General features: G+C 47.8%; 1 non-coding gene across 1 annotated transcript; it reads left to right on the top strand.

Annotated features, from left to right (window-relative positions):
• Window positions 1-7383: 7383 nt before the first annotated feature.
• Window positions 7384-7456, top strand: Trnak-cuu (transfer RNA lysine (anticodon CUU)). Its single transcript has one exon. It is a non-coding gene; the product is annotated as a tRNA-Lys (tRNA).
• Window positions 7457-22452: the final 14996 nt, after the last annotated feature.

The following is a 22452-nucleotide window of genomic DNA, read 5'->3' on the forward strand; positions in this document are numbered from 1 at the left end:
CCTTTTGTCCTCTACCCTCACACCCATGATTTCTTCTATTTTCCCCTGGTTCCCTTTTTTCGTCCAATACCAGGCTGCTTGCTCCCTAATCTTGATGTCAAGTGGGCAGAGCCCCATTATGTCTAATAGGGCCCCTCCTGGAGATGTTCTATAAGCGCCCACAGATCTTAGAACCATGCTTCTCTGAACCCTTCTCACTGCCATGGCGGGCACAACGCTCGTGAGTCTGTGCGCCCAGACCCCGGAGCCGTAACCCACTACTGAAGTTAAGATACTATTGTTGTAAAGTTTAATGAGATGTGGAGGTAGGTGAAATCTTTTGTGTCCTATGGAAATGAGGTTGTTTAATATTTGCAGAGCTTTTTGGGTTACAGTTTCAATGTGTTTTCCGAAGTTCCATTTCTCATCAATGATGACTCCTAGGTAACGTGTGTCTCGTCTTCGCAGTACCGGTGTGCCGTCAATTCTGACCGTGGGGTTCCTGATTAGTTGTCCTTTAAGTAGTAAGTATGTCGATTTGCTTGGTGATACGGTCATTTTCGTGGTGTGGCACCACTGTAGGAGTCTGTCTATTGCTCTCTCTATTTTAGGTTCTATGTCCTCTCGGCTACGGCCACCGACCATCAGGAGGAGGTCATCAGCGTAGGCTATCACCTCTAGCACATCCTCACTTCGTTGCAGGCTGTCTAGTAATGGCTCCATGTGGATGTCCCAAAAGGGCGGCCCTAGGACCGATCCTTGGGGACATCCTTTCGTGACAGCTTTCCCTACCCTTTCGCTAGGGGATGATAGCCAGACCTCCCGATCCTCACAGTAGCTCCTCAGGCAGCCATATAGCGGCCCTGGACACTCTTTCTCCCGCAAGCAGGAGAAGAGCGAGGGCCACCACAGGCGGTCGAAGGCGCCACTGATGTCCACCATGATGCCCACCACGTATTTGTGTGGGGTCGAGCCACAGACCTCGGCCGCCAGGGCGATTGCATCAGATGCCGACCGCCCCGGCCTGAAACCGAATTGCCTGCTGCTCATCCCGCACAATACTCTGTGTGCTGCCAATCTGTCAGCCAACAGTTTTTCCAAGATTTTTCCAAACAAATCTAACAGGCAGATCGGCCTGTACGACTTTACTTCTGCAGGATCCTTGTCCGGTCCCTTCTTAATAATGACGACGTTCCCAGTTTTCCACCTTCTTGGGAACTGTTGTTGCCTCAGGCAATCATTATAGAGGTGGGTAAGCGGCGCAACCAGCTGGGGTGCCAGGAACTGCACCACCTCCGCCACAATGCCGTCTGGCCCAGGAGCTTTGCCTCTTTTAAGTTGCTTTATGTTGGTCGCCACCTCCTCTTCTGAGAAGGGGTAGACCGCCGTGTCATTATTATATATTTCACGGTCTTGTTCTCGCAATTGCCGCTGTCCCTCTGTCTCCCCATCCGCATTGTCATCAGGCAGCAGGGACCGGAGGAGGACCCCAGCAGTCTCCTGCCAGGACTCCGTCATCCTGTCCCCGTGCCTGACTGTAGATAGCTCCATAGGAGAGCGGATTTTCTCCCTGACTAATTTATAGGGGAGTCCCCATGGATCCAGTGCTAGCTGGCTGAGCACATAGTGTTCCCAGCTTCGCCTTCTGACTTCGCGTAGTTCACTCTGGAACCTCTGTTTTGCCTCCCTGTACTGCAATTGCCACCTTTGTCTCTCCTGCCAGACGACACTGCGCTGGTAGTGCCTCCTTAGCCTCCTGACAGATTGGCGTAGATCTTCCAGTTCAGGCGACCACGGTGACGGAGAAGCCGCCATGGCCTTCCTCCTGATCGGTACAGCAGCCCTCACCGCCCTGGTTACTGCAGTTACTAGTTCATCTGCTCTGTTGTCTACGTTTATGTCTTGTTGTATGTCATCTTCCGGTAATGGAGGAATGTCGCAATCCCTCGCCAGCCGTTCCCAGTCAGCTTTCCTGTAGTTAAATTGTATTTCCCACCCCATGGCCTAGCGGCACTCTCTCTCCCCTACTGTGAAAGTTATTAAGTTATGGTCGCTAGTGGTGGCGTTTCCTATTACTTTCCAATTTTGTATGATGTTTGTTACATTTGGTGTCACGAGAGTGACATCAATATTTGTACCCTGCCCTCCTCCTGCCGTGTAGGTAGGAGGATTACCAGGCCTGTTGGCCACCACGAGTTGCGACGCCATAATGTATTCTTCCACCTTTTCTCCATTTGCGTCTCTTGTGCCACTGAACCATAGGGGGGACTTGGCATTAATATCAGCTGTTATTACAATTTTCCTTCCTCGCAACGCCGTGGTCACCCTCATCAGGTGGTCTAGGTGTATTTCGATGTCATCTCCATACTGGAAGTACATATTAATGATGGTGATGATTCCTGCTGGAGATTGGAGCTCCACGACGTTGCAATGGGGAGTTGTAAACTGAGAGAGTGGTAACTCTCATGAGTTTGTTTGTAATTATAATTGCCGCCCTTGGGTCTTCTCCTCTGCTGATTACTTGCCATGTGGCGGCAGCAAATGCGACTTTCCCAGCTTGGGAGAACGGCTCCTGCAGACAGAGCACATCCAATCTCCTCTCCTCCACCTCCCTTCGGAGTTCCTGCATCACAAGTCGACTATTGTGAGTGTTTAGTTGTCCTATGTTTATTTTGGTCATTATGGAAAGTAGGTGTGTACTCGGTCATGTGGCCAGGTCTTAGTCCAGTCGAACGCAATTCGTCCGTTTGCCAATACTGCCTGTTCATAGATGTCGTTTAGGTCGAATTTCTCGCCCCTTCTTTCAAACACCTTTCTTAACAAGTCTCGCAGGGCTCCAAAGTCAGTGGGGAGATTCACTGATTTTAGTTGAATTCTGTCCACAGCCTCCATCACCGAGAAGGTTATCTTTCGTCCCTCTTCGTGTCCTACACGAACCACATGTCTCAGGGCAGTGGTCAGGGTAGCCGGCTGCTCAAGTCTTGCTAATTGCATGGTGTACTCCAAGTTGGGGTACACTCTTACAGGGTCCACAGGTGGTAGTCTAACCACTGGAGTACCCTGTGTGGGAGAACTTGTACTAGAGCTACTGGTTACCAAGTTTTCCTGTATTGGTTGAATGACTTTTTTCTGCTCCTCTCTGGAAACTGCCACAGCCACAGGATGCCCTTGCCGTTTCTGGTGTTCTGTCGGCTCTGCTCCCCGGCTTTCGGAGGAGGGAGCTGCAGCTATGGGGGGGTCTGTCTGTATTGCCGTATTTATCATATAGATCTCAGTCTGTGTGGCTCTGTTTTCAGTTTCCTCGGTGCTCGTAAGCGACCTTAAGAACAACTTAAATTTGTTAGCCCTCATAGCATCCCTCCTCCTTTTGCTCGGGGACTTATGTTTCGGCATCCTGTTCAGTATGCCGGGCTCACCCATAATCAATCCTGGAAATCAGTCTTTGTTCAAGCATCCTGAATGTTGGGCAGTTTCGACCTGTGGCTCCGCATGATTTCTTGCCTCGGTTCCTGCATGGTATGCAGATTGCCGCTGCCTTGCAGTCTTTACGGTTGTGACCGTTCTCTCCACATTTTGTGCAGGCCGACTCCCTGGTGCACAGCCTGAGAATGTGGTCCAAGTCGCCACAGTTGTGGCAACGAGGTACCACGACATAGTCCCTAGTGTTGATGGCATGAAAGCCGACATATATTTTGCCCATAGTCGTAATGCTTTTCCACATCTGCGCTGTAACCTCAGCGACGTGATGTACCACATCTCGACCCCGTGGACCTGTCTTGAATCTGAGTTTAAAACAGTCTTTGAACTCTTCTTCACTCAGATGCTCAAAGTTTTGTTTTCTGATTGTGTCGCATAACTCTTCATTGGTCATTACTGTTGGAACATCGTACAGAATCACGAGAGGGTTTCTTTTCCTTGGAGGCTCACACTTGATCACTGAATTTAGTTTCTGGTTCATCAATATTTTTTCTTTATCCTCTTCGGATGCGACTTCCACTATTACTGAATTCTTGCTTGGTTTAATTCTTTTGATCTTTATTTTCTCTTTTACAGGGTCCACAGTAGTCGTGAATAGCTCCTGGATTATTTTAACGCTTGTGTCTTGGCCCGGCAGGGTCCTCAAGAAGACTGCCGTATCTGGCCTCTTTGTCACCTTATCTATGGTATCTCTGGTCGTGTTGGGCTTCGTGGGAGCTTGCGCTGCCACGGCAGCCCAGGTTTTAACTGGCTGTTTCCTCAATCGATTGTTCTCTTTTTCTAGTTCTTCCACCCTTCCTTCCAATTTTGCGTGGGCAATGGCCCATGCAGCCAATTCATTTTTGATTGTTGAAAGTTCTGCTTGACATATTTTTCCGTTTTTAATGTTTTGCTCCATGAGCAACGTGATTCTTGCTAGTCTCTGCGTCACTGTTTCATTTTCGGCCTGTCCCGACTCGTCCTGAGGAGAGGGATCAGGCGGCGCAAAAGAAGCCCGTTGAGGCGCACTCGAGTCACTCGTATTGGTTGTCGCCATGATTATACGAGTGATAAAAGAGATGGGAGCCCGTCTCTTGCCCCGGACCGGCTCCTCTGGCATGGGGGGGGGACTTCTTGCAGCTCGCCCACCGACCTCGCCCCAAGGTCAAGGGCACTCCCGAGCTGCCGGGTTCAGCGCGCCGTCGCCAGCGCACTGGTCCCCATCGATGGCTCCGTCATCGGCGATTTCACGCGACGCTCTCCGGCAACTGCACCCCGCACTCCGGAGAGGCGGATGCACCTCTCGCCCTTCGCCGCCTACTAGCCCGAGTTTCCACCTTACGGCCAAGGACCCACTCCTACTCAGGTGGCGGGCCGGTCCCCCAGACGTTCGGCGGTCTGGACCCAGTTAACCTGGCCCAGGCGATGTCACCACCTCCTGGGTTTGGCAGAACACGCCCCGGTTACCCAGGGGCGCGGCGAAGCACCCTTGCCGACTCGCGCCGCGATCCCACGCCGACAAACGAAGTCGCCGGCATGCAGAGCTCCTGCTGGTCTGGGCCCTGCGAACAGAAAGGGACAGATGTTCGTCCCTCGACACAGCTCCCCCTGTGCCACGCACCCTTCGCTTTCGCATCGGGTTGGGTCGCAGCTCTTCCTTTTGTCGCAAGGCACACCCGGGCAAGAACGAGAAATGCCGAGCTTAACGTCTGGCACCACTTGAAGGCGGAAAGAGCCACTTGAGGAGGTGAGGCTATACATGACGCATCACTTCCCCTGTGGGCACGTCCGACTGGAAGCGATACGCCCCAGTGCGAACCTCTGTGCCTTACGGCGCGCTGGCGCGGACTGGCCAACGCCAAAACGCACCGCGAGACGACAGGTCCAACGCCAGTCGTATACATGTGATGGTTGGTCGTCAGTGACCGTGTGGCCTAATGGATAAGGCGTCGGACTTCGTATGTGAAGATTACAGGTTCGAATGATGTCACGCTCGTGTTTTTCCAGTTCTGAAAAAGAAACATACCGTTTTAATGTAGCAATTGAGCAGTACGAAACCGTCTGAATGTTGCTGTTGACCATTTTTTGCTTGGAGATGCTCTTGAGCTTGAAACACACACAACAAGACCGGTGTTAACTAGCGAAATGGTCGGCAGAGTGCCGACACCGCGAGTTTTGACTGGCACTTGCACATCTAAAACAACGTCGGAAAGTAACTCGTTCGGCTTTTGAGTCACATAAAGTATGTGTGTTAATTTTGACGCCACTAGCTCTGCATGTTGTCATGCAATTTCTTTACCTCTCAGAAATGATTATGACATAAAAGTGAAGTACGTGACGAGTGTGACGTTAGGAAAACATTAGGCAGCATGGAGAGATTCTGTATGGGACCACCCAACCCAAACGAGTACTGTGTGACGTGCTACCTGGCAGTTACTCACCGAGGTAGCCGGCTAGCTCAGTCGGTAGAGCGTCAGACTCTTAATCCCAGGGTCGTGGTTTCGAGCCACACGCTGGGCGGAACTCAATTTCGTTCCGCTGCGGATGTAAATAACCGTTTTATAGATTAACGAGATGTAATGGAAAAAGCAACTTTAAACTTTGCCTACGTCTCTGTCAGTCGCAAGGAAACTGTATTTGAAGGTGAAGGTATTTTGTAGACATGTGTGAAAGATATGTTCTGAAATGCAAGTGTTGTTGTTTGGAGAGCACATCGGTTACGTGTCAGATGTGTAGCCAAGCAGTAATGGGTCGCCATAGCTGCAAATATTAGAAGCTAATATGAAGTGTTGTCAGCTGAAGTCTGATGATGCAGGCGACCGCAAGGCCGAAGGACGCAAGAGTACCGCTAGGCCGCGCCTCTTTAGCTCAGCGGTAGAGCAGTGGCCAAATAAACCAGGGATCGTAAGTTCCATCCTAACAGGAGAAAGATGAATTTTGGAAATCAGTTGCGCGTCGTGACCGTATAGCAAACAGTATCTGTGATGACGAACACTTAGCGACAGGCGTTTTTTAAAGAATGACTCTCAGATGTGATTAAGGCGAATGGCGCAGATAAAGCATTTACCAAAGCGGTACAGCATAAGGTGGGACGAGGTAGTTTGAATTACATTTTATAGATGTATTTCTCACATATCTCAGAGCCTCTCGCGGTCGTCGTCGTCGTCGCCGCCGTTGCCGCTTCTGCAGAAGTAGCAAATGGCGATCGTAGCAAACCCGGCGAGGGACGCCCTGCCTTCGATTCCGAATGCACAAAGTGTGTGGTCTTGTTTCTCAGTCTATATTTGGTCGGTCTCGTAAGAGGTTGAATGTAACGAGTGGGTGGGAAAGAGCAAGCGGCAGCGGCTATGTAGAACGAAAACACAAATCCTCAGGGGTGTGAGCGTTTCGAGATGAGTCGTATACATGTTATAGTTGGTCGTCAGTGACCTTGTGGCCTAATGGAAAAGGCTTCGGACTTCGGATCTGAAGATTACAGGTTCGAATGCTGTCACGCTTGTGTTTTTCCAGTTCTGAAAAAGAAACATACCGTTTTAATGTAGCAATTGAGCAGTACGAAACCGTCTGAATGTTGCTGTTGACCATTTTTTGCTTGGAGATACTCTTGAGCTTGAAACACACACAACATGATGGGTGTTAACTAGCGAAATGGTCGGCAGAGTGCCGACACCGCGAGTTTTACTGGCACTTGCACATCTAAAACAACGTCGGAAAGTAACTCGTTCGGCTTATGAGTCACAAACATTATGTGTGTTAATTTGACGCCACTAGCTCTGCATGTTGTGTTGCAATTTCTTTACCTCTCAGAGATGATTATGACATAAAAGTGAAGTACGTGACGAGTGTGACGTCAGGTAAACATTAGGAAGCAAGGAGAGATTCTGTATGGGACCACCCAACCCAAACTAGTACTGTGTGACGCGCTACCCGGCAGGTATTCACGGAGGTAGCCGGCTAGCTCAGTCGGTAGAGCGTGAGACCCTTAATCCCAGGGTCGTGGGTTCGAGCCACACGCTGGGCGGAACGGAATTTTGTTCCGATGCAGATGTAAATTACCGTTTTTCTGATTAACGAGATGAAATGGAAATAGCAACTTTAAACTTTGCCTACGTCTCTGTCAGTCGCAAGGAAACTCTATTTGAAGGTGAAGGTGATTTTGTAGACATGTGTGAAAGACATGTTCTGAAATGCAAGTGTTGTTGTTAGGAGAGCACATCTGTTACGTGTCAGATGTGTAGCCAACCAGTTATGGGTCGCCATAGCTGCAAATATTTGCCGGTAATATGAAGTGTTGTCAGCTGAAGTGTGATGACGCAGAGGACCGTAAGGACGAAGTACCCAAAAATAGCGCTAGGCCGCGCCTCTTTAGCTCAGTGGTAGAGCACTGCTCTAATTAACCAGGGGTCGTAAGTTCCATCCTCACAGGAGAAAGATGAATTTTGGAAATCAGTTGCGCGTCTTGGCCGTATAGCAAACAGTACCTGTGATGACGAACAATTAGCGACAGGCGTTTTTTTAAGAATCACTCTCAGATGCGATTAAGGCGAATGGCGCAGATAAAGCATTTGCCAAAGCGGTACAGCATAAGGTGGGACGAGGCGGTCTGAATTACATTTTATAGATGTATTTCTCACATATCTCAGAGCCTCTCGCGATATTCGTCGTCGTCGTCGTCGTCGCCGCTTCTGCAGAAGTAGCAAATGGCAATCGTAGCAAATGCGGCGAGGGACGCCCTGCCTTCGATTCCGAATGCACAAAGTGTGTGGTCTTGTTTCTCAGTCTATATTTGGTCGGTCACGTCAGAGGTTGAATGTAACGAATGGGTGGGAAAGAGCAAGGGGCAGCGGCTGTGTAGAACGAAAACACAAATCCTCAGGGGTGTGAGCGTTTCGAGATAAGTCGTATACATTTATAGATGGGCGTCCGTGACCGTGTGGCCTAATGGATAAGGCGTCGGACTTCGGATCTGAAGATTACAGGTTCAAATGCTGTCACGCTCATGTTTTTGCAGTTCTGAAAAAGAAACATACCTTTTTAATGTAGCAATTGAGCAGTACGAAACCGTCTGACTGTTGCTGTTGACCATTTTTTGCTTGGAGATGCTCTTGAGCTTTAAACACACACAACAAGACCGGTGTTAACTAGCGAAATGGCTGGCAGAGTGCCGACACCACGAGTTTTGACTGGCACTTGCACATCTAAAACAACTTCGGAAAGTAACTCGTTCTGCTTTTGAGTCACATAAAGTATGTGTGTTAATTTTGACGCCACTAGCTCTGCATGTTGTCATGCAATTTCTTTACCTCTCACAAATGATTATGACATAAAAGTGAAGTACGTGACGAGTGTGACGTTAGGAAAACATTAGGCAGCATGGAGAGATTCTGTATGGGACCAGCCAACCCAAACGAGTAAGGTGTGACTTACTACCAGGCAGGTATTAAGCGAGGCAGCCGGCTAGCTAAGTCGGTAGAGCGTGAGACTCTTAATCCCAGGATTGTAGGTTCCAGCCCCACGCAGGGCGGAACGGAATTTTGTTCCGCTGCAGATGTAAATTACCGTATTTCTGATTACCGTGGTATAATGTAAATAGCAACTTTAAACTTTGCCTACGTCTCTGTCAGTCGCAAGCAAAATGTATTTGAAGGTGAAGGTGATTTTGTAGACATGTGTGAAAGACATGTTCTGAAATGCAAGTGTTGTTGTTTGGAGAGCACATCGGTTACGTGTCAGATGTGTAGCCTAGCAGTAATGGGTCGCCATAGCTGCAAATATTAGAAGCTAATATGAAGTGTTGTCAGCTGAAGTCTGATGATGCAGGCGACCGTACGGCCGAAGTACGCAAGAGTACCTCTAGGCCGCGCCTCCTTAGATCAGTGGTAGAGCACTGGTGTAGGGAACCAGGGGTCGTAAGTTCCATCCTCAGAGGAGGAAGACGGATTTTGGAAATCAGTTTCGCGTCGTGGCCGTATAGAAAACAGTATCTGTGATGACGAACAATTAGCGACAGGCGTTTTATGAAAAATTACTCTCAAATGGGATTAAGGCGAATGGCGCAGATAAAGCATTTGCCAAAGTGATACAGCATAATGTGGGACGAGGCCGTCTGAATTACATTTTATAGATGTATTTCTCACATATCTCAGAGCCTCTCGCAGTCGTCGTCGGAGTCGTCTTCGTCGTCGCCGTCGCCGCCGCCGCCTCTGCAGATGTAGCAAATGGCCATCGTAGCAAATGCGGCGAGGGACGCCCTGCCTTCGATTCCGAATGCACGAAGCGTGTGGTCTTGTTTCCCAGTCTATATTTGGTCGGTCTCGTAAGAGGTTGAATGTAACGAATGGGTGGGAAAGAGCAAGGGGCAGCGACTGTGTAGAACGAAAACACAAATCCTCAGGGGTGTGAGCGTTTCGAGATGAGTCGTATACATGTTATAGTTGGTCGTCAGTGACCGTGTGGCCTAATGGAAAAGGCGTCGGACTTGGGATCTGAAGATTACAGGTTCGAATGCTGTCACGCTCGTGTTTTTCCAGTTCTGAAAAAGAAACATACCCTTTTAATGTAGCAATTGAGCAGTACGATACCGTCTGAGTGTTGCTGTTGACTATTTTTTGCTTGGAGATGCTCTTGAGCTTGAAACACACACAGCAAGACCGGTGTTAACTAGCGAAAAGGTCGGCAGAGTGCCGACACCGCGAGTTTTGACTGGCACTTGCACATCTAAAACAACGTCGGAAAGTAACTCGTTGGGCTTTTGAGTCACATAAAGTATGTGTGTTAATTTTGACGCCACTAGCTCTGCATGTTGTCATGCAATTCCTTTACCTCTCAGAAATGATTATGACATAAAAGTGAAGTACGTGACGAGTGTGACGTCAGGAAAACATTAGGCAGCAAGGAGAGATTCTGTATGGAACCACCCAACCCAAACGAGTACTGTGTGACGTGCTACCCGGCAGGTATTCACCGTGGTAGCCGGCTAGCTCAGTCGGTAGAGCGTCAGACTCTTAATCCAAGGGTCGTGGGTTCGAGCCACTTGCTGGGCGAAACGGAATTTTGTTCCGCTGCAGATGTAAATTACCGTTTTTCTGATTAACGCGATGTAATGGAAATAGCAACTTTAAACTTTGCCTACGTCTCTGTCAGTCGCAAGGAAACTGTATTTGAAGGTGAAGGTGATTTTGTAGACATGTGTGAAAGACATGTTCTGAAATGCGAGTGTTGTTGTTAGGAGAGCACATCGGTTACGTGTCAGATGTGTAGCCAAGCAGTAATGGGTCGCCATAGCTGCAAATATTAGCCGGTAATATGAAGTGTTGTCAGCTGAAGTCATATGATGCAGAGGACCGTAAGGCCGAAGTGCGCAAGAGTAGCACTAGTCCGCTCCTCTTTAGCTCAGTGGTAGAGCACTGCTCTAATAAACCAGGGGTCGTAAGTTCCATCCTCACAGGAGAAAGATGAATTTTGGAAATCAGTTTCGCGTCGTGGCCGTATAGCAAACAGTATCTGTGATGACGAACAATTAACGACAGGCGTTTTTTTAAGAATTACTCTCAGATGTGATTAAGGCGAATGGCACAGATAAAGCATTTGCCAAAGCGGTACAGCATAAGGTGGGACGAGGCAGTCTGAATTACATTTTATAGATGTATTTCTCACATATCTCAGAGCCTCTCGCGGTCGTCGTCGTCGTCGTCGTCGTCGTCGTCGTCGTCGTCGTCGTCGTCGCTGCCGCTTCTGCAGAAGTAGCAAATGGCCATCGTAGCAAATGCGGCGAGGGACGCCCTGCCTTCGATTCCGAATGAACAAAGTGTGTGGTCTTGTTTCCCAGTCTATATTTGGTCGGTCTCGTAAGAGGTTGAATGTAACGAATGGGTGGGAAAGAGCAAGGGGCAGCGGCTGTGTAGAACGAAACCACAAATCCTCAGGGTGTGAGCGTTTCGAGATGAGTCGTATACATGTAACTGTTGGTCGTCAGTGACCGTGTGGCCTAATGGAGAAGGCGTTAGACTTCGGATCTGAAGATTACAGGTTCGAATGCTGTCACGCTCGCGTTTTTCCAGTTCTGAAAAAGAAACATACCGTTTTAATGTAGCAATTGAGCAGTACGAAACCGTCTGAATGTTGCTGTTGACCATTTTTTGCTTGGAGATGCTCTTAAGCTTGAAGTCACACAACAAGACCTGTGTTAACTAGCGAAATGGTCGGCAGAGTGCCGACACCACGAGTTTTGACTGGCACTTGCACATCTAAAACAACGTCGGAAAGTAACTCGTTCGGCTTTTGAGTCACAAAAGGAATGTGTGTTAATTTGGCGCCACTAGCTCTGCGTGTTGTCATGCAACTTCTTTTCCTCTCAGAAATTATTATGACATAAAAGTGAAGTACGTGACGAGTGTGACGTTAGGAAAACATTAGGCAGCATGGAGAGATTCTGTATGGGACCACCCAACCCAAACGAGTATTGTGTGACGTGCTAACCGGCAGGCATTAACAGAAGCAGCCGGCTAGCTCCGTCGGTATAGCGTGAGACACTTAATCCCAGGGTCGTTGGTTCGAGACCTACGCTGGGCGTAAGGGAAATTTGTTCCGCTGCAAATGTAAATTACCGTTTTTCTGATTAACGAGATGTAATGGAAATAGCAACTTTAAACTTTGGCTACGTCTCTGTCAGTCGCAAGGAAACTGTATTTGAAGGTGAAGGTGATTTTGTAGACATGTATGAAAGACATGATCTGAAAAGCAAGTGTTGTAGTTTGGAGAGCACATCGGTTACGTGTCAGATGTGTAGCCAAGCAGTAATGGGTCGCCATAGCTGCGAAATTAGCCGGTAAAAAAAAAAAAAGTGGTACAGGACTGGTGTAGTAAACCAGGGGTCGTAAGTTCCATCCTCAGAGGAGGAAGACAAATTTTGGAAATCAGTTTCGCGTTGTGGCCGTATAGCAAACAGTATCTGTGATCACGAACAATTAGCGACAGGCGTTTTATGAAGAATTACTCTCAGATGTGATTAAGGCGAATGTCGCAGATAAAGCACTTGCCAAAGCGGTACAGCATAAGGTGGGACGAGGCAGTCTGAATTACATTTTATAGATGTATTTCTCACATATCTCAGAGCCTCTCGCGGTCTTCGTCGTCGTCTTCGTTGTCGCCACCGCCGCCGCTTCTGCAGAAGTAGCAAATGGCCATCAAAGCAAATGCGGCGAGGGACGCCCTGCCTTCGATTCCGAATGCACGAAGCGTGTGGTCTTGTTTCCCAGTCTATATTTGATCGGTCTCGTAAGAGGTTGAATGTAACGAATGGGTGGGAAAGAGCAAGGGGCAGCGACTGTGTAGAACGAAAACACAAATCCTCAGGGGTGTGAGCGTTTCGAGATGAGTCGTATACATGTTATAGTTGGTCGTCAGTGACCGTGTGGCCTAATGGAAAAGGCGTCGAACTTTGGATCTGAAGATTACAGGTTCGAATGGTGTCACGCTCGTGTTTTTCCAGTTCTGAAAAGAAAAAAAATAACGTTTTGATGTAGCAATTGAGCAGTACGAAACCGTCTGAATGTTGCTGTTGACCATTTTTTGCTTGGAGATGCTCTTGAGCTTGAAACACACACAACAAGACCGGTGTTAACTAGCGAAATGGTCGGCAGGGTGCCGTCACCGCGAGTTTTGACTGGCACTTGCACATCTAAAACAACGTCGGAAAGTAACTCGTTCGGCTTTTGAGTCACATAAAGTATGTGTGTTAATTTTGACGCCACTAGTTCTGCATGTTGTCATGCAATTCCTTTACCTCTCAGAAATGATTATGAAATAAAAATGAAGTACGTGACGAGTGTGACGTTAGGAAAACATTAGGCAGCATGGAGAGATTCTGTATGGGACCACCCAACCCAAACGAGTACTGTGTGACGTGCTACCTGGCCGGTATTAACCGAAGCAGCTGGCTAGCTAAGTCGGTAGAGCGTGAGACTCTTAATCCAAGGGTTGTGGGTTCGAGCTACACGCTGGGCGGAACCGAATTTTGTTCCGCTGCAGATGTAAATTACCGTTTTTCTGATTAACGTGAGGTAATGTAAATAGCAACTTTAAACTTTGCCTACGTCTCTGTCAGTCACAAGGAAACTGTATTTGAAGTTGAAGGTGATTTTGTAGACATGTGTGAAAGACATGTTCTGAAATGCAAGTGTTGTTGTTTGGAGAGCACATCGGTTACGTGTCAGATGTGTAGCCAAGCAGTAATGGGTCGCCATAGCTGCAAATATTAGAAGCTAATATGATGTGTTGTCAGCTGAAGTCTGATGATGCAGGCGACCGTAAGGCCGAAGTACGCAAGAGTACCGCTAGGCCGCGCCTCTTTAGCTCAGTGGTAGATCACTGGTGTAGTAAACCAGTGGTGGTAAGTTCCATCCTCAGAGGAGGAAGACGAATTTTGGAAATCAGTTTTGCGTCGTGGCCGTATAGCAAACAGTATCTGTGATGACGAACAATTAGCGTCAGGCGTTTTATTAAGAATTACTCTCAGATGTGATAAAGGCGAATGGCGCAGATAAAGCCTTTGCCAAAGCGGTACAGCATAAGGTGGGACGAGGCAGTCTGAATTACATTTTATAGATGTATTTCTCACATATCTCAGAGCCTCTCGCGGTCGTCGTCGTCGTCGTCGTCGTCGTCGTCGTCGTCGTCGTCGTCGCCGCCGACGCTTCTGCAGAAGTAGCAAATGGCCATCGTAGCAAATGCGGCGAGGGACGCCCTGCCTTCGATTCCGAATGCACAAAGTTTGTGGTCTTGTTTCCCAGTCTATATTTGGTCGGTCTCGTAAGAGGTTGAATGTAACGAATGGGTGGGAAAGAGCAAGGGGCAGCGGCTGTGCAGAACGAAAACACAATTCCTCAGGGTGTGAGCGTTTCGAGATGAGTCGTATACAAGTTATAGTTTGTCGTCAGTGACCGTGTGGCCTAGTGGATCAGGCGTCGGACTTCGGATCTGAAGATTACAGGATCGAATGCTGTCACGCTCGTGTTTTTCCAGTTCTGAAAAAGAAACATACAGTTTCAATGTAGCAATTGAGCAGTACGAAACCGTCTGAATGTTGCTGTTGACCATTTTTTGCTTGGAGTTGCTCTTGAGCTTGAAACACACACAACAAGACCGGTGTTAACTAGCGAAGTGGTCGGCAGGGTGCCGTCACGGCAAGTTTTGACTGGCACTTGCACATCTAAAACAACGTCCGAAAGTAAATCGTTCGGCTTTTGAGTCACATCAAGTGTGTGTGTTAATTTTGACGCCACTAGCTCTGCATGTTGTCATGCAATTCCTTTACCTCTCAGAAATGATTATGAAATAAAAGTGAAGTACGTGACGAGTGTGACGTTAGGAAAACATTAGGCAGCATGGAGAGATTCTGTATGGGACCAACCAACCCAAACGAGTACTGTGTGACTTGCTACCCGGGAGGTATTAACGGAGGCAGCCGGCTAGCTAAGTCGGTAGAGCGTGAGACTCTTAATCCCAGGGTTGTGGGTTCGAGCCCAACGCTGGGCGGAACGGAATTTTGTTCCGCTGCAGATGTAAATTACCGTTTTTCTGATTAACGTGATATAATGTAAATAGCAACTTTAACATTTGCCTACGTCTCTGTCAGTCGCAAGGAGACTGTATTTGAAGGTGAAGGTGATTTTGTAGACATGTGTGAAAGACATGTTCTGAAATGCAAGTGTTGTTGTTTGGAGAGCACATCGGTTACGTGTCAGATGTGTAGCCAAGGAGTAATGGGTCGCCATAGCTGCAAATATTAGAAGGTAATATGATGTGTTGTCAGCTGAAGTCTGATGATGCAGGCGACCGTAAGGCTGAAGTACGCAAGAGTACCTCTAGGCCGCGCCTCTTTAGCTCAGTGGTAGATCACTGGTGTAGTAAACCAGTGGTGGTAAGTTCCATCCTCAGAGGAGGAAGACGAATTTTGGAAATCAGTTTTGCGTCGTGGCCGTATAGCAAACAGTATCTGTGATGACGAACAATTAGCGTCAGGCGTTTTATTAAGAATTACTCTCAGATGTGATAAAGGCGAATGGCGCAGATAAAGCCTTTGCCAAAGCGGTACAGCATAAGGTGGGACGAGGCAGTCTGAATTACATTTTATAGATGTATTTCTCACATATCTCAGAGCCTCTCGCGGTCGTCGTCGTCGTCGTCGTCGTCGTCGTCGTCGTCGTCGTCGTCGCCGCCGACGCTTCTGCAGAAGTAGCAAATGGCCATCGTAGCAAATGCGGCGAGGGACGCCCTGCCTTCGATTCCGAATGCACAAAGTTTGTGGTCTTGTTTCCCAGTCTATATTTGGTCGGTCTCGTAAGAGGTTGAATGTAACGAATGGGTGGGAAAGAGCAAGGGGCAGCGGCTGTGCAGAACGAAAACACAATTCCTCAGGGTGTGAGCGTTTCGAGATGAGTCGTATACAAGTTATAGTTGGTCGTCAGTGACCGTGTGGCCTAATGGATCAGGCGTCGGACTTCGGATCTGAAGATTACAGGTTCGGATGCTGTCACGCTCGTGTTTTTCCAGTTCTGAAAAAGAAACATACCGTTTTAATGTAGCAATTGAGCAGTACGAAACCGTCTGAATGTTGCTGTTGACCATTTTTTGCTTGGAGTTGCTCTTGAGCTTGAAACACACACAACAAGACCGGTGTTAACTAGCGAAGTGGTCGGCAGGGTGCCGTCACCGCGAGTTTTGACTGGCACTTGCACATCTAAAACAACGTCGGATAGTAAATTGTTCCGCTTTTGTGTCACATCAAGTATGTGTGTTAATTTTGACGCCACTAGCTCTGCATGTTGTCATGCAATTCCTTTACCTCTCAGAAATGATTATGAAATAAAAGTGAAGTACGTGACGAGTGTGGCGTTAGGAAAACATTAGGCAGCATGGAGAGATTCTGTATGGGACCACCCAACCCAAACGAGTACTGTGTGACTTGCTACCCGGGAGTTATTAACGGAGGCAGCCGGCTAGCTAAGTCGGTAGAGCGTGAGACTCTTAATCCCAGGTTTGTGGGTTCGAGCCCAACGCTGGGCGGAACGGAATTTTGTCCGCTGCAGATGTAAATTACCGTTTTTCTGATTAACGTGATATAATGTAAATAGCAACTTTAACATTTGCCTACGTCTCTGTCAGTCGCAAGGAGACTGTATTTGAAGGTGAAGGTGATTTTGTAGACATGTGTGAAAGGCATGTTCTGAAATGCAAGTGTTGTTGTTTGGAGAGCACATCGGTTACGTGTCAGATGTGTAGCCAAGCAGTAATGGGTCGCCATAGCTGCAAATATTAGAAGCTAATATGATGTGTTGTCAGCTGAAGTCTGATGATGCTGGCGACCGTAAGGCCGAAGTACGCAAGAGCACCGCTAGGACGCGCCTCTTTAGCTCAGTGGTAGATCACTGGTGTAGTAAACAAGTGGTGGTAAGTTCCATCCTCAGAGGAGGAAGACGAATTTCGGAAATCAGTTTTGCGTCGTGGCCGTATAGCAAACAGTATCTGTGATGACGAACAATTAGCGACAGGCGTTTTATTAAGAATTACTCTCAGATGTGATTAAGGCGAATGGCGCAGATAAAGCCTTTGCCAAAGCGGTACAGCATAAGGTGGGACGAGGCAGTCTGAATTACATTTTATAGATGTATTTCTCACATATCTCAGAGCCTCTCGCGGTCGTCGTCGTCGTCGTCGTCGTCGCGACCGCTTCTGCAAAAGTAGCAAATGGCCATCGTAGCAAATGCGGCGAGGGATGCCCTGCCTTCGATTCCGAATGCACAAAGTTTGTGGTCTTGTTTCCCAGTCTATATTTGGTCGGTCTCGTAAGAGGTTGAATGTAACGAATGGGTGGGAAAGAGCAAGGGGCAGCGGCTGTGCAGAACGAAAACACAATTCCTCAGGGTGTGAGCGTTTCGAGATGAGTCGTATACTAGTTATAGTTGGTCGTCAGTGACCGTGTGGCCTAATGGATCAGGCGTCGGACTTCGGATCTGAAGATTACAGGTTCGAATGCTGTCACGCTCGTGTTTTTCCAGTTCTGAAAAAGAAACATACAGTTTCAATGTAGCAATTGAGCAGTACGAAACCGTCTGAATGTTGCTGTTGACCATTTTTTGCTTGGAGTTGCTCTTGAGCTTGAAACACACACAACAAGACCGGTGTTAACTAGCGAAGTGGTCGGCAGGGTGCCGTCACGGCAAGTTTTGACTGGCACTTGCACATCTAAAACAACGTCCGAAAGTAAATCGTTCCGCTTTTGAGTCACATCAAGTATGTGTGTTAATTTTGACGCCACTAGCTCTGCATGTTGTCATGCAATTCCTTTACCTCTCAGAAATGATTATGAAATAAAAGTGAAGTACGTGACGAGTGTGACGTTAGGAAAACATTAGGCAGCATGGAGAGATTCTGTATGGGACCACCCAACCCAAACGAGTACTGTGTGACTTGCTACCCGGGAGGTATTAACGGAGGCAGCCGGCTAGCTAAGTCGGTAGAGCGTGAGACTCTTAATCCCAGGGTTGTGGGTTCGAGCCCAACGCTGGGCGGAACGGAATTTTGTTCCGCTGCAGATGTAAATTACCGTTCTTCTGATTAACGTGATATAATGTAAATAGCAACTTTAACATTTGCCTACGTCTCTGTCAGTCGCAAGGAAACTGTATTTGAAGGTGAAGGTGATTTTGTAGACATGTGTGAAAGACATGTTCTGAAATGCAAGTGTTGTTGTTTGGAGAGCACATCGGTTACGTGTCAGATGTGTAGCCAAGCAGTAATGGGTCGCCATAGCTGCAAATATTAGAAGCTAATATGATGTGTTGTCAGCTGAAGTCTGATGATGCAGGCGACCGTAAGGCCGAAGTACGCAAGAGTACTGCTAGGCCGCGCCTCTTTAGCTCAGTGGTAGATCACTGGTGTAGTAAACCAGTGGTGGTAAGTTCCATCCTCAGAGGAGGAAGACGAATTTTGGAAATCAGTTTTGCGTCGTGGCCGTATAGCAAACAGTATCTGTGATGACGAACAATTAGCGACAGGAGTTTTATTAAGAATTACTCTCAGATGTGATTAAGGCGAATGGCGCAGATAAAGCCTTTGCCAAAGCGGTACAGCATAAGGTGGGACGAGGCAGTCTGAATTACATGTTATAGATGTATTTCTCACATATCTCAGAGCCTCTCGCGGTCGTCGTCGTCGTCCTCGCCGCCGCCGCTTCTGCAGAAGTAGCAAATGGCCATCGCAGCAAATGCGGCGAGGGATGCCCTGCCTTCGATTCCGAATGCACAAAGTTTGTGGTCTTGTTTCCCAGTCTATATTTGGTCGGTCTCGTAAGAGGTTGAATGTAACGAATGGGTGGGAAAGAGCAAGGGGCAGCGGCTGTGCAGAACGAAAACACAATTCCTCAGGGTGTGAGCGTTTCGAGATGAGTCGTATACAAGTTATAGTTAGTCGTCAGTGACCGTGTGGCCTAATGGATCAGGCGTCGGACTTCGGATCTGAAGATTACAGGTTCGAATGCTGTCACGCTCGTGTTTTTCCAGTTCTGAAAAAGAAACATACCGTTTTAATGTAGCAATTGAGCAGTACGAAACCGTCTGAATGTTGCTGTTGACCATTTTTTGCTTGGAGTTGCTCTTGAGCTTGAAACACACACAACAAGACCGGTGTTAACTAGCGAAGTGGTCGGCAGGGTGCCGTCACCGCGAGTTTTGACTGGCACTTGCACATCTAAAACAACGTCGGATAGTAAATTGTTCCGCTTTTGTGTCACATCAAGTATGTGTGTTAATTTTGACGCCACTAGCTCTGCATGTTGTCATGCAATTCCTTTACCTCTCAGAAATGATTATGAAATAAAAGTGAAGTACGTGACGAGTGTGGCGTTAGGAAAACATTAGGCAGCATGGAGAGATTCTGTATGGGACCACCCAACCCAAACGAGTACTGTGTGACTTGCTACCCGGGAGTTATTAACGGAGGCAGCCGGCTAGCTAAGTCGGTAGAGCGTGAGACTCTTAATCCCAGGTTTGTGGGTTCGAGCCCAACGCTGGGCGGAACGGAATTTTGTCCGCTGCAGATGTAAATTACCGTTTTTCTGATTAACGTGATATAATGTAAATAGCAACTTTAACATTTGCCTACGTCTCTGTCAGTCGCAAGGAGACTGTATTTGAAGGTGAAGGTGATTTTGTAGACATGTGTGAAAGACATGTTCTGAAATGCAAGTGTTGTTGTTTGGAGAGCACATCGGTTACGTGTCAGATGTGTAGCCAAGCAGTAATGGGTCGCCATAGCTGCAAATATTAGAAGCTAATATGATGTGTTGTCAGCTGAAGTCTGATGATGCTGGCGACCGTAAGGCCGAAGTACGCAAGAGCACCGCTAGGACGCGCCTCTTTAGCTCAGTGGTAGATCACTGGTGTAGTAAACCAGTGGTGGTAAGTTCCATCCTCAGAGGAGGAAGACGAATTTTGGAAATCAGTTTTGCGTCGTGGCCGTATAGCAAACAGTATCTGTGATGACGAACAATTAGCGACAGGCGTTTTATTAAGAATTACTCTCAGATGTGATTAAGGCGAATGGCGCAGATAAAGCCTTTGCCAAAGCGGTACAGCATAAGGTGGGACGAGGCAGTCTGAATTACATTTTATAGATGTATTTCTCACATATCTCAGAGCCTCTCGCGGTCGTCGTCGTCGTCGTCGTCGTCGCGACCGCTTCTGCAAAAGTAGCAAATGGCCATCGTAGCAAATGCGGCGAGGGATGCCCTGCCTTCGATTCCGAATGCACAAAGTTTGTGGTCTTGTTTCCCAGTCTATATTTGGTCGGTCTCGTAAGAGGTTGAATGTAACGAATGGGTGGGAAAGAGCAAGGGGCAGCGGCTGTGCAGAACGAAAACACAATTCCTCAGGGTGTGAGCGTTTCGAGATGAGTCGTATACTAGTTATAGTTGGTCGTCAGTGACCGTGTGGCCTAATGGATCAGGCGTCGGACTTCGGATCTGAAGATTACAGGTTCGAATGCTGTCACACTCGTGTTTTTCCAGTTCTGAAAAATAAACATACAGTTTCAATGTAGCAATTGAGCAGTACGAAACCGTCTGAATGTTGCTGTTGACCATTTTTTGCTTGGAGTTGCTCTTGAGCTTGAAACACACACAACAAGACCGGTGTTAACTAGCGAAGTGGTCGGCAGGGTGCCGTCACGGCAAGTTTTGACTGGCACTTGCACATCTAAAACAACGTCCGAAAGTAAATCGTTCCGCTTTTGAGTCACATCAAGTATGTGTGTTAATTTTGACGCCACTAGCTCTGCATGTTGTCATGCAATTCCTTTACCTCTCAGAAATGATTATGAAATAAAAGTGAAGTACGTGACGAGTGTGACGTTAGGAAAACATTAGGCAGCATGGAGAGATTCTGTATGGGACCACCCAACCCAAACGAGTACTGTGTGACTTGCTACCCGGGAGGTATTAACGGAGGCAGCCGGCTAGCTAAGTCGGTAGAGCGTGAGACTCTTAATCCCAGGGTTGTGGGTTCGAGCCCAACGCTGGGCGGAACGGAATTTTGTTCCGCTGCAGATGTAAATTACCGTTCTTCTGATTAACGTGATATAATGTAAATAGCAACTTTAACATTTGCCTACGTCTCTGTCAGTCGCAAGGAAACTGTATTTGAAGGTGAAGGTGATTTTGTAGACATGTGTGAAAGACATGTTCTGAAATGCAAGTGTTGTTGTTTGGAGAGCACATCGGTTACGTGTCAGATGTGTAGCCAAGCAGTAATGGGTCGCCATAGCTGCAAATATTAGAAGCTAATATGATGTGTTGTCAGCTGAAGTCTGATGATGCAGGCGACCGTAAGGCCGAAGTACGCAAGAGTACTGCTAGGCCGCGCCTCTTTAGCTCAGTGGTAGATCACTGGTGTAGTAAACCAGTGGTGGTAAGTTCCATCCTCAGAGGAGGAAGACGAATTTTGGAAATCAGTTTTGCGTCGTGGCCGTATAGCAAACAGTATCTGTGATGACGAACAATTAGCGACAGGAGTTTTATTAAGAATTACTCTCAGATGTGATTAAGGCGAATGGCGCAGATAAAGCCTTTGCCAAAGCGGTACAGCATAAGGTGGGACGAGGCAGTCTGAATTACATGTTATAGATGTATTTCTCACATATCTCAGAGCCTCTCGCGGTCGTCGTCGTCGTCCTCGCCGCCGCCGCTTCTGCAGAAGTAGCAAATGGCCATCGCAGCAAATGCGGCGAGGGATGCCCTGCCTTCGATTCCGAATGCACAAAGTTTGTGGTCTTGTTTCCCAGTCTATATTTGGTCGGTCTCGTAAGAGGTTGAATGTAACGAATGGGTGGGAAAGAGCAAGGGGCAGCGGCTGTGCAGAACGAAAACACAATTCCTCAGGGTGTGAGCGTTTCGAGATGAGTCGTATACAAGTTATAGTTAGTCGTCAGTGACCGTGTGGCCTAATGGATCAGGCGTCGGACTTCGGATCTGAAGATTACAGGTTCGAATGCTGCCACGCTCGTGTTTTTCCAGTTCTGAAAAAGAAACATACCTTTTTAATGTAGCAATTGAGCAGTACGAAACCGTCTGAATGTTGCTGTTGACCATTTTTTGTTTGGAGTTGCTCTTGAGCTTGAAACACACACAACAAGACCGGTGTTAACTAGCGAAGTGGTCGGCAGGGTGCCGTCACCGCGAGTTTTGACTGGCACTTGCACATCTAAAACAACGTCGGATAGTAAATCGTTCGGCTTTTGAGTCACATCAAGTATGTGTGTTAATTTTGACGCCACTAGCTCTGCATGTTGTCATGCAATTCCTTTACCTCTCAGAAATGATTATGAAATAAAAGTGAAGTACGTGACGAGTGTGACGTTAGGAAAACATTAGGCAGCATGGAGAGATTCTGTATGGGACCACCCAACCCAAACGAGTACTGTGTGACTTGCTACCCGGGAGGTATTAACGGAGGCAGCCGGCTA

The sequence above is a fragment of the Schistocerca gregaria genome, chromosome X (assembly GCF_023897955.1).
Source record: "Schistocerca gregaria isolate iqSchGreg1 chromosome X, iqSchGreg1.2, whole genome shotgun sequence".
Taxonomy (NCBI): domain Eukaryota; kingdom Metazoa; phylum Arthropoda; class Insecta; order Orthoptera; family Acrididae; genus Schistocerca; species Schistocerca gregaria.